The sequence below is a fragment of the Capra hircus genome, chromosome 5 (genome assembly GCF_001704415.2).
Source record: "Capra hircus breed San Clemente chromosome 5, ASM170441v1, whole genome shotgun sequence".
Lineage (NCBI taxonomy): Eukaryota > Metazoa > Chordata > Mammalia > Artiodactyla > Bovidae > Capra > Capra hircus.
Genome location: NC_030812.1, coordinates 58,118,010 through 58,131,867, shown reverse-complemented (window position 1 = coordinate 58,131,867; position 13,858 = coordinate 58,118,010).

Genomic DNA, 13,858 nt, shown 5'->3' with positions numbered 1-13,858 from the left:
CCATGAATTGCAGAATACCAGGCCTCCCTGTCCATCACCAACTCCCGGAGTTCACTCAAACTTACCTCCATCGAGTCAGTGATGCCATCCATCCATCTCATCCTCTGTCGTCCCCTTCTCCTCCTGCCCCCAACCCCTCCCAGCATCAGAATCTTTTCCAATCAGCCAACTCTTCGCATGAGGTGGCCAAAGTACTGGAGTTTCAGCTTTAGCATCATTCCTTTCAAAGAAATCCCAGGGTTGATCTCCTTCAGAATGGACTGGTTGGATCTCCTTGCAGTCCAAGGGACTCTCAAGAGTCTTCTCCAACATCACAGTTCAAAAGCATCAATTCTTCGGCACTCAGCCTTCTTCACAGTCCAACTCTCACATCCATACACAACCACAGGAAAAACCATAACCTTGACTAGACAGACCTTAGTCGGCAAAGAATTGTCTCTGCTTTTGAATACGCTATCTAGGTTGGTCATAATTTTTCTTCCAAGGAGTAAGCGTCTTTTAATTTCATGGCTGCAATGACCATCTGCACTGATTTTGGAGCCCCCCAAAATAAAGTCTGACACTGTTTCCACTGTTTTTCCATCTATTTCCCATGAAGTGATGGGACCAGATGCCATGATCTTCGTTATCTGAATATTGAGTTTTAAGACAACATTTTCACTCTCCTCTTTCACTTTCATCAAGAGGCTTTTGAGTTCCTCTTCACTTTCTGCCATAAGGGTGGTTTCATCTGCATATCTGAGGTTATAGATATTTCTCCCGGCAATCTTGATTCCAGCTTGTGTTTCTTCCAGTAGAGCGTTTCTCATGATATACTCGGCATATAAGTTAAATAAGCAGGGTGACAATATACAGTCTTGATTTACTCCTTTTCCTATTTGGAACCAGTCTGTTGTTCCATGTCCAGTTCTAACTTTTGCTTCCTGACCTGCATACAGATTTCTCAGAAGGCAGGTAAGGTGGTCTGGTATTCCCATCTCTTTCAGAATTGTCCACAGTTTATTGTGATCCACACAGTCAAAGGGCTTTGGCATAGTCAATAAAGCAGAAATAGATGTTTTTCTGGAACTCTTTTGCTTTTTCCATGATCCAGCGGATGTTGGCAATTTGATCTCTGGTTTCTGCCTTGTCTAAAACCAGCTTGAACATCAGGAAGTTCACAGTTCACATATTGCTGAAGCCTGGCTTGGAAAATTTTGAGCATTACTTTACTAGCATGTGAGATGAGTGCAATTGTGTGGTAGTTTGAGCATTCTTTGGCATTGCCTTTCATTGGGATTGGAATGAAGACTGACTTTTCCAGTGCTGTGGCCACTGCTGAGTTTTCCAAATTTGCTGGGATATTGAGTGGAGCACTTTCACAGCATCATCTTTCAGAATTTGAAATCGCTCAGCTGGAATTCCATCACCACCACTAGCTTTGTTGTAGTGATGCTTTCTAAGGCCCACTTGACTTCACATTCCAGGATGTCTGGCACTAGATGAGTGATCACACCATCGTGATTATCTGGGTCGTGAAGATCTTTTTTGTACAGTTTTTCTGTGTATTCTTGCCACGTCTCCTTAATATCTTCTGCTTCTGTTAGGTCCATACCATTTCTGTTCTTTATCGAGCACATCCTTGCATGGAATATTCCCTTGATATCTCTAATTTCCTTGAAGAGATCTCTTCTTTCCCATTCTGTTCTTTCCCTCTATTTTTTTGCATTGATCACTGAGGAAGGCTTTCTTATCTCTTCTTGCTATTCTTTGGAACTCTGCATTCAGGTGCTTATATCTTTCCTTTTCTCCTTTGTTTTTTGCCTCTGTTGTTTTAACAGCTATTTGTAAGGCCTCCCCAGACAGCCAGTTTGCTTTTTTGCATTTGTTTTTCATGGGATGTTCTTGATCCCTGTCTCCTGTACAATGTCACGAACCTCATTCCCTAGTTCATCAGGCACTCTATCTATCAGATCTAGGCCCTTAAATCTATTTCTCATTTCCACTGTATACTCATAAGGGATTTGATTAGATCATACCTGAATTGTCTAGTGGTTTTCCCTACTTTCTTCAATTTCAGTCTGAATTTGGTAATAAGGAGTTCATGATCTGAGCCACAGTCAGCTCCTGGTCTTGTTTATGTTGACTGTATAGAGCTTCTCCATCTTTGACTGTAAAGAATATAATCAGTCTGATTTCGGTGTTGACCATCTGGTGATGTCCTTGTGTAGAGTCTTCTCTTTTGTTGTTGGAAGGGGGTGTTTGCTATGACCAGTGCATTTTCTTGGCAAAACTCTATTAGTCTTTGCCCTGCTTCATTCTGCATTCCAAGGCCAAATTTGCCCGTTACTCCAGGTGTATCTTGACTTTCTACTTTTGCATTCCAGTCCCCTATAATGAAAAGGACATCTTTTTGGAGTGTTGGTTCTAAAAGCTCTTTAGGTCTTCATAGAACTGTTCAACTTCAGCTTCTTCAGTGTTACTGGTTGGAGCATAGACTTGGATTACCATGATATTGAATGGTTTGCCTTGGAAACGAACAGAGATCATTCTCTCATTTTTGAGATTGCATCCAAGTCCTGCATTTCGGACTCTTTTGTTGACCATGATGGCTACTCCATTTCTTCTGAGGGATTCCTGCCTGCAGTAGTAGATATAATGGTCATCTGAGTTAAATTCACCCATTCCAGTCCATTTTAGTTCTCTGATTCCTAGAATATCAATGTTCACTCTTGCCATCTCTTGTTTGACCACTTCCAATTTGCCTTGATTCATGGACCTGACATTCCAGGTTCCTATGCAATATTGCTCTTACAGCATTGGACCTTGCTTCTGTCACCAGTCACATCCACAGCTGGGTATTGTTTTTGCTTTGGCTCCATCCCTTCATTCTTTCTGGAGTTATTTCTCCACTGATCTCCAGTAGCATGTTGGGCACCTACTGACCTGGGGAGTTCCTCTTTCAGTATCCTATCATTTTGCCTTTTCACACTGTTCACGGGATTCTCAAGGCAAGAATACTAAAGTGGTTTGCCATTCGCTTCTCCAGTGGACCACATTCTGTCAGACCTTTCCACCATGACCCACCCGTCTTGGGTTGCCCCACAGGCATGGCTTTGATTCATTGAGTTAAAGAAGGCTGTGGTCCTAGTATGATTAGATTGACTAGTTTTCTGTGAGTATCATTTCAGTGTGTCTGTCCTCTGATGCTCTTGCAACCCCTACCATTTACTTGGGTTTCTCTTACCTTGGGCGTGGGGTATCTCCTCATGGCTGCTCCAGCAAAGCAGAGCCGCTGCTCCTTACTTTGAATGAAGAGTATCTCCTCACTGCCACCCTTTCTGACCTTCAGTGTGGGATAGCTCCTCTAGGCCCTCCTGAGCCTGTGCAGCCACAGCTCCTTGGACGTGGGGTGGCTCCTCCCGGCCGCTGCGCTGACCTTGAACACGGGGTGGCTCCTCTGGTCCGTTCCTGCACCTTCGCAGCCTGGCACTCTCAGCTACTGCCCCTGACCTCGGACTCGGGGTAACTACTCTTGGCCACTGCCCTTCGGGCATGGGGTCCTCCCGGCTTCTGCCCTTGACCTCGGACGTGGGGTAGCTCCTCTCGGCGCGCTTAGTGCGCCGGTTGCAGCTGCCCACGCTTAATGCGCTGGTCACAGCCGCCTGTGCTTAGTATAATAATAAATAAATATAAATATTAAAATATTAATAAAACATTACAATAAAACATATTTGGTGTTTCTATATATAAAAAGACACCTTTCAGTAACTTGGGATACTTTTGAAAATTATTGAAAGCTGCTTGTAAATAACTGTTAAATAAAGAAAACGATGCTAGTCAGTAATATTTTCAGATTATCATAAATGTCAATGTATACATAGCTATATCTTCTATCAGGGAAACCAAGATGACAGAATAAACTATTGGTTTTTTTAAGGATTTTTGAATTCTTAGTCATAAAGTGATTGGAATTTGGGGAACTCAAATCAATTTGTGTGTCATGACCAAAATTTGAAAATATTAAATAGAGTAAAAAAGGTTTTCCCAGGTAAACATCATTTTCCTGATTTTTTTCTAGAAATGTTTGTACTTTTGACTATAATATTTTTTTCATTTCCTTTTAGTATTTTGATTTTGAATTTGAAGAAAAATTTTTGTTTTGAATAAAATATGTTTGAAAAATGCTGTCTTATTACAGACCAGAAAAGTATATAGCCAAGGAGAAAAATACATATAGTATATAAGTGACAGGACAATTTTACAGGTTTTGGTACAACTAGTTAATGAACTATGTCTTAAAAGATATGTGTCAGGAATATGATTTCAGGAATAACATTTTAAAAATTGGTTATCACTTTACTTCATCAATATTTCATTTTGAGAATATATATCTAATGATTTTGGAACACTAACTTTTAGAAATTTTAAGAGCACAGAATGTGAAAAAAACATGTAACATATTGGGACAATCTTATACAAGTAAAACCTATAGCTCTCTCAGTGTTCTTTTTAGTTTTGATTCTGTTAAGTGTGAGTCAGGAAGGTTTGCTTAAAAAACACTATCCAAGTTAAACCAGTAACTTATCATGGAGCTATTTTGAAATGTTTCACTTATATATTTTTAAATGTCTGTCATATTGCACAGATGCTCTACAATTCAGGGTCTAGCACTTCTAAAATACAACTTCCCCATTCCTATTCTGCCCACTCCCAGGAACGTTAAAGTTATGTTATTTGTCTTCTCTGCCATTTTGTTTAGTCTGTATCATATTGCATTTCCTTATAGCTAATAGACCCACAACCATTGGCGTTTGAATTTGAATCTCCAGATAGTTTAATAGTGCTTTAAAAAAAAAATCTGTTCTTGATCAAGTAACACAGTTTCTTTAATACAGAGTCAGCTGAGCTTCTGCCTGAAGTACTGAAATGCTTTACCTTGAAATGCGTCAGCTTTACTCCTGGACAGCAAACATGATATTAAAATAAGATCTCTGTTTTGTTGAGAACTCATTAAAGGCACTGGTAGCGGTTTTATATATAATTCTAGAAACAAAAATATAGTATAATAGTTAGGATTTCACATAAGAGCAAGAAGTTCAGTAAGTATAAGATCAGATCATTTTGAAGAGGACAGATCTAAAAAATAGAATCATACATGTCAATGTATGGCAAAAACCACCACAATATTATAAAGTAATTAGCCTCCAATTTCAATAAATAAGTTAGTTGAAAAAATAAATAAAATAAAAGATGTTGATGACGGAAAAAATAGAATCATGGAAACAAATTTAGAAAGATTTTAGTTTTCAGTACTCCTTCTGCGGAGTACTGAATTATGTAGTGATTAGTAAGTGATTACTAGTAGTAATGATTAGAAGTAGTGATTAGTGAAAGTTGCTTAGTAATATCTGACTCTTTGCGACCCTGTGGACCATACTCCATGGAATTCTCCAGGCCAGAATACTGGACTGACTGAGCCACCGCAAGCCCAGTGATTAGTAAGAGGAGAAATATAATACATGGAGGTGGACCAAGAAAAGTGGGAAAATATTACTAAAATTATTTTCCACAGATGCTTAAATTCAGACCTTAGAGAAAACAGTTAAATGTACCGGCTTCCCAGCTGGCCCAGTGGTAAAAGAATCCACTTGCTAAGCAGGAGATGTGGGTTTGAACCCTGTGTTGGGAAGATCGCCTGGAGAAGGAAATGGTAATCCACTCCAGCATTCTTGCCTGGTAAATCCCATGGATGGAGGAGCTTGACGGGCTACCACTACATGGGATCACACAGAGTTGGACACGACTTAGAGACTAAACAAGTGCATCATAGAAATACTGTATATAGAGCATCTGTAATAGAAAATCAAACTGTTAAAAATAATATGAAAGTATTATGTCTAGTTGCTGCCTTTCTTGAGTGAGCAGTGGCCATCGCCACGACTGCCAGAGCACGTGGGCAGAACCTCCCCCTCTGTGGGAGGTGAGGGGATGGATGCGCCAGCCCCGCGGTGGGGCCCTGTGCCACTGGTTGTTTGGGCTTCTCTGGTGGCTCAGACAGTAAAGCATCTGCCTGCAGTGTGGGAGACCTGGGTTCAATCCCTGGGTTAGGAAGATCCCCTGGAGAAGGAAATGGCAACCCACTTCAATACTCTTGCCTGGAAAATTCCATGGACTGAGGGGCTCCTCAGAGCCTAGTAGGCTACAGTCCATGGTGTCGCAAAGAATCGGACACGACTGAACGACTTCACTTTCACTTTTCATTATGTCTAGTAAAATTGATAACTCAACAATTTTCAACCATTTTAACTTTCAGCATTTCTCAGTTAAAACATTTTAGAATTGTCTGTGTGAATAAATCTAACCAGTTTATAAATGGCAAAATGCTCAAGTGTACAAAAACAGTAGAACTAAAGAGTTAAAGGAAATGTACGTATTTCCAAAAATAATACAATAAGGGTCATAAGAAGTTACAGAATACTGCTGTCTTTTGGGAAAATGACCAACATATTAATGACAAAAAATACCTAACTCAGCTTTTGAAAGTCACTTGGATATACAAGCCTACTTCCTATGGTTTGTACAACAATCAATGAGTTGAAGGAATTACAAATTATAAATAGTACACATATTTTCCCATGTATCATAAAGAAAATGATAAAGGAAAGCATTTTTAGTTTCTGTTTCACTCAGCTTTCTTAAAGTTCTGTCCTTTTATATGATACAGATTTTGAAAGCATAAACTCATTACTTGGACTAAAGATAAAACAGTATAATAAATATATTGCAGGTTAATACAATTAGCAAAAAATAAGATACTTATTTAAAAATAATAAATGAGATTTTCTGTGTTAAATACGTGAACACTGTTTGGTGGTTATAAGTTGTAAGTTAAATTCAGATACTGGATGGAAAAATGAAATGTGAAAAGTATGAAGTGAAATGAAAGTTGCTTAGTCGTGTCCAACTCTTTGCGACCCTATGGACTATGCAGTCCATGGAATTCTCCAGGCCGGAATACTGGAATGAGTAGCCGTCCCCTTCTCCAGATCTTCCCAACTCAGGGATTGAACCCAGGTTTCCCGCATTGCAGGCGAATTCTTTACCAACTGAGCCACCAGGGAAGCTCATGAAAAGTATAACTAAAATTGTGTAGAAATATCTGTAGAAATAACATGTAGTCCATGTGTAGAAATAACATGGACTCAAAAGTCTATTATTGAGAGGAGCCCTTTGGACCATAGATTATAGTTGACTTTAATATTTCAAATGAACTTCAGTAATTTTTTCTTACATATCACTACAAGTGACTAACTTGTTCTTTAAAATAACTCTTTAGAATATTTATAAAGTAAGGAATCAAATTGTAAACAATAAGGTAATTTATGTATTGGCAACTAGAGCTATACAAGTTCTTAAAGAGGGGAATATCTGTTAGAATATAGCAATCTCTAGGTCTGTCTGTTATATGACTTCAGCTATTATGTGACATTTTATGCAGGGAGAAATACTTCCTCATGGTTAAGATTCTGCAAATAGGCCTTTCTTTGGTTGTGAAACTAAAAGGGAAATAAGAATCAATCATGGAAATAGAGTTCATTTGACTTGGACTGATAGCTTAAACTTTACTGAAAATTGTTATTTTCCTGTTTCTGTTTCACAAATAGGTGGTTGAGAGTAAATTCTTGAGATAAATCAAGAATTTATCCTCTTTACAATGTTGAATCCCTACTTAAATTTTTTTTTCAAAAATAACCTATTTTATTTTATTTATTTTTAAAATTTAAATTTATTTATTTTAATTGTAGGCTAATTACTTTACAATATTGTATTGATTTTGCCATACATCAACATGAATCCACCATGGGTGTACACATGTTCCCCATCTTGAACCCCCCTCCGACCTCTCTCCCCGTACCATCCCTTGGGTCATCCCCAAATTTTTAATGTAATTTTTCATCCAAAATTTCCCTTTTTGAAATATATATTCCTAAAGTTTTTATAACTACTGTGATGAAAGACTAAACAATTTCCTAGAGTGTAGCTAGTTAATTTTTCCCACTTTTGGGGATCTTCCAAATTTTATATTCCTATTTCCTATGACTACTCTGTTGTGGTTCAGACTGTTTCGTTGCCTGATCATTATGCATAGCAAAATGTGCTATCAGCTTGTACTTGGCTCCTAGGAACTAGATTACTAAATTAATCTTTTGATAGTTTGAGCACAGATCATAAATACTTTGATGGTATTTGTGTATCCAGTTTTTCCTGTAGTATTAGCTTGGCCAAACATTTCATTCAGATTTTTCTACTGAATGTAACATCACAGAAATACAGACATATCGAGCCAAAATTTCAGAATCAATTATTCTGGAACTCTAGACACAAGCAAATGTTTACAACAACCAAGCAAGTGTTGAATAAAGAAAAATAAACTGATAACTAAAGGAGAGGTTTGCAGCATTTTTATTTTCCCTTGTCCAGCCCCCTCGCTGGGTTTGTATTGGTTCTGATGGTGGCAACCCGGTGTTCACTGTGTGGGACCTTGTTTACTAAGTTCAACTAAAGTAGAACAGACCTTATTCTCACTTCTGCATTTTATGATTTTAATAGCTTAATTAATGTGTGGCTTGCTGTGAATTTCCTTATTCTAAATAACATTCATGTATGTTTCTAATTCCATATTTATAAATTTTGCTCTCATAATTTTGCTATTGCTGCCTTAAAGAATGGCACTCCAATATTAGGAAGTTCAAACATCCCCCAAACATGTAACTACACTTGAAAGGAGGAGAAAGGTAAAAGTACTCTTCATGTGTATGGGAAACAGTCATTTCAATACAAGAGTTGTACTTCGAACCTAGAAAAAATCCATACTGACATGGCTGGGAGCAAAAAGTGTTCCAGAACAGATGATGCTGAGGAAAGAGAAAATGAAGATGCAAGCTTGCCTAATGTGTTTGTTATTTTTGAGGATATATCGTCACTTCTGGATTCTAGCCTGAGTTGGGAATACCGAAAAATATGTAAATACTTATGCAATTATTTTAATGGAAATTGATACCTGTGGATACAAAATATTGTTAAATAGACAAAAACCATGTAGACAAAGATGTTGCTCAGCTTGAAAAATAATTTCATTGTCAAAATAGTGTAAATTAAGATAAAACTGATGATCATTATAAAAATATGAAAAATATAATAAAAATGAGAAATATTAATAGAAATTACTTTTGTGATGGTGATTTAGTCTCTAAGTTTTCTCAGACTCTTTGCAACCTCATGGGCTGTAGCCCACCAGGCTCCTCTGTCCATGGGATTACCCAGGCAAGAATACTGGTAAGTCTCCTCTGTCTGCTGCATTGCAACTAGATTATATATCACTGAGCCATTGGGGAAGCCAACAAGAATACTGGAGTGAGTTTCCATTTCCTTCTCCAGGGCATGTTCCCAACCCAGGGGAGGAGTAAAGGATACAAGAAAATAAATAACTAATTTTTCATACTAGAAATCCAATAGCCTAAACTGAAAATGTCATTTAAGAAATAGTAATAAATATCAAAGGGGACAAAAACTAACACTGGAAGTCTCCAGAGAATAAGACTAAATGATAGGTGAGGGATGAAGCAGGAGGCTACTAATTTTCATTGGCAGAGTTCCAGAATTTTTCACTTTTTGAACTTTGCAAATGTTTATCTTTAATTTTTTTAAAAAACAATTTTATTAAAGTAGTACTTCAGGTTGAAAAAATGGCAAAATCAATACAATATTGTAAAGCAATTAACCTCCAATTAAAAGAAATAAATTTATATTTAAAAAAAGAAAAAATAGCAATAATTAAATCACTTTTTAAATATTTTAAAATTTGTATTTATTTATTTGGCTGTACCAAGTCTTAGTTATGACACGTGGGATCTTTGATTTTTGTTGCAGCATGCAAACACTTGGTTGTAGCATTTGAACTTTTTTTTTTTTTTTTGAAGCATAAGTCATTACAGGGTATTGAGTAGAATTCCTTGTGCCATCTTCTCTAAATTCTCCCCATTCTTACTGCCCAGACTTCGTGTTGCTATGCTTGGTCATATTTAGTGAATTTGCCTTATTTCCCGTTCTGTTCTATCTTCATCAAAATTTTAGAATAAACTTCATCAGCTCTTCTATCAAGGTAATTCCATTTTTAATTCATCACATATATTTACTCAGTTACTACTTAGTACCAGGGTTATTCCAGATCCTAAAATTATATGGATGACAAATATAATAGACAAGGTTCTACTATGATGCAACTGAAATTTCGTAGGAGAACCAGATTTAAAAAATGAAGAAATAACATGTAGAAATAAATATTGATAGAATTATAAACAATTAAAGTCTATACATAAAATCCATGAGAAAAGAAATGTCTCCTCACAAATGGTCACCTTGCAAATTGACTTTTTTATGGAAATATATTGGGTTGGCCAAAAAGTTAATTCAGGCTTTTCCATGAAAATGTTAAGGAAAAATTTGAATGAACTTTTTGGCCAACCCAAAATAATCTGAAGTCTGGAGTTTGGTGATGGAGTGAGAGCAGAGATAGGGAGAGAGGTGACAAAGAGCTCGAGAATGAAATATAAAAAGAAAAGAGTGGAAGAACATGAAGATAGGACAGGAAGGAAGTGAGGAGTTATACCAAGGATTCTTTGCTGGTCCCTGGTACCTTGCCATTCAATTAGGTTTCAGGACATAATTTTAGCAAAGATGTGGGATAATATGAATTAAATTTTAGAGAACATATTTTTATCTTTTCTGTAGAAAATGGATTGAATGAGGGAAGGAAGCAAAGATTATTTAGACATCTCCTACAGGCTATTATTAAGACTAGGTGGAAGGTAATGGTTTATTGGATTAGAATGTTGGCAGCTGTAGCAGACAGTCTTCTAATTACAAAATGTTTCCTGCTGGACTGAAAATAGATAGGTGCCTTTCATTTTTCTTTTCTTCTTCTTCTTCTTTTTTTTTTTAATGTATATTTGTCATGGACATGTAGGGTAACAGTATTTTTTAAAAAATTCCTATAGTTTGCATCTTATGAAAATGAAAAGTGAAAGTGTAGTCCCTCAGTCGTGTCAAACTCTGTAACCCCATGGGCTGTAGCCCACCAGGCTCTTCTGTCCATGGGATTCTCTAGGCAAGAATACTGGAGTGGATTGCCATTCCCTTCTCCAGGAGATCTTCCCAATCCAGGGACTGAACCCTTGTCTTCCACATTGCAAGTAGATTCTTTACCATCTTAGCCACCAGGGAAGCCCTCTTACAGCTTACAGCTGCCTTACAAAGAAAAAAAATAAAGTGTTTTTATCTTGTTCTTTGGAGCTTATGGATTATAATTCCTCCATTCAGTCATTTTTCATATAGTCTTAACATCTTGTGCAGTGTTCTCCAAGGAAAACTTTCCTTTAAAAAAATATTTTAAATCAGTTAATCCTCTTGAGACACATGACATACTGCTTAAAAAAAGATGATACCTATAATCTTAAACCTACAAAATAAACAACTGGGCTTTCCATGTAAGACAGAACCATTTCAAAATAAAAAGGAGCCTGAAATCTTCTCCTTTTATTCAGTTTTTCTTAACTGCTTAAAACAAGAAAAAGCTATTTGTTTTGCTCTAATCTTAAAAAATATGCTCCAAGTTAAATAAAACATAAATTGGAGAATATTTCCTATCTTAAAAAAATGAGAAGAAATGAAACAACTTCTTACTGTGACAGAATCCTTGAATTTACACATTTGAGTGTGTATTACTGAAGCTAACGTTGTTTGGATAAGAATGCAAAATAAAAGTGCAAGTTAAAGCAAAATATGAAAACATGGATAGGCAGCATTAGAAATTGCCTCTATCGTGGAACTCATGTCAAAAGAAGAAAGTCAAGAATGAAATTGCTACTAAAGACATTAAGGTTTGGGGAAAAAGTCTGTTTTTATTTTAATTATAATAACTTTATTGCCTGAAACTGGAAGAAATATTCAATCCCTGTTTATCAGTTGAAATAGGATGGCATGCAGTTAGAAATATTTTTCTTTCACAAAGGAAACATTAAATTGACTGTTTTAAAAGCTACACTGAAGGAATCAATTGTTCTATTGTAATAAGAAATCTTTGAACCTTTCATTTCCTAGAATCTGGCTTTCAATAGATATTCTTCTCAGCATTAAACAGAATCTCAGAAATGCTCTTTATTAAATGAATGTTGTTTACCTCAGATAATTGTAAATGTGTATTCCTTTAGTACACAGAGTCAGTGTAAATAATGTGGATTATGACACTGGACTGAACTTGGGAAATTATTTTTGTATTTATCAAACAGTCATTTTGAATTTAATAGAATTTAAGCCTTTCAAGAACTGTCTAATTTTAATATTATAAGAGGATCTCTTATCTTGTACCTGTAAATTGTCAAAGCAGTTACAGAAGCCCTTGGGACTGTGTGCTGTGCTTAGTCTCTCAGTAGTGTCCAACTCTTTGCAACCCCTTGGTCGGTAGCCCACCAGGCTTCTCTGTCCGTGGGGATTCTCCAGGCAAGAATACTGGAGTGGGTTGCCATGCCCTCCTCCAGGGGATCTTCCCAACCCAGGGATTGAACCCAGGTCTCCTGCATTGCAGGCAGATTCTTTACCAGCTGAGCTACCAGGGAAGTCTCCCTGGGACTGTAATAGTAGTTAAAAACAATGACTATTTTACTTTTACCGAGCAAGAATTTATCTGAGGAATTAGGAAGAAAATAATGTTGTCAAGTAGTTTAGAATACTTGTTTAGAATGTTGTAATTTAAGGTTAGATTAGTGTGTGTGCCTAGTTGCTTAGCTGTGTTGACTCTTTGTGACTCCATGGACTGTATCTTGCCAGGCTCCTCTGTATATGGGATTCCCCAGGAAGGATACTGGAGTGGGTTGCCACTTCCTTCTCCAGAAGATCTTCCTGACTCAGACATGGAAGCTGGGTCTCCTGCATTGCAGCAAGATTCTATACCATTTGAGCCACCAGGAAAGCCCCTATAAAATAGACTAAACATTTGTGAATCTACCTCTGACAAAATACTCTGGCAGTTTATATAGCTCATCACAATTTATTGATATTTGCCTATACATTTCACCTTTAAAATAGACTAACTTTATATTTCTAAAATCTCACTGAGTATAAATTTTACTTAGAATATAAACACATTTAGAAAAAAGGATCCATTGAAGAGGATAGAAAACAAAGGAGGTAAAAGAAGGAAGACAAAAATTTTAGTTGCATTGTATTCATTTATAATTGTTTGAGATGTTTGCATATTAAGTCCAGAATTGGAATATAGAAATATAATAGGGATAAAATAGTTTCAGATATGATATCATATTATTCTTAAGGAAAATACTTTCATTCTCTAGAAACAATTGATGATACAATTTTGTGGTGATGAATGTAAGATATAAGGATGATTTTGAAGAAGATGAAAAAATAAAAAAACAAAATGGTTAACAGAATTTCAAATTGTCATGTATTGAACCAGAAAGAAATGAGGTTAGAGGTGAATAAATAAGAAGTGGCTCCCAGGGTGACAGGGGGAGACACATGGAGCAGTGATGCACCAGGCATGTCTAGATAATCTTTTATTTATTTTTTATTTAAATTTATTTATTTTCCTTATTCTAGAACCTTGCTCATTACTGCAGATATTTAGTAAAGTGTGCTATATAACACACTCCATGCAGGATGATATACTTTGTATCTGCTTGAGTGAATATCGGAAAAAAGAGCACAACCAGAGTGAGTAAGATGAAAGTAAATTAAAATCTTCAGGTAGAGTGGGAAAAGCAGAACTAAAAGTGGTTGTGAGAATTTAAATATTGAAGCT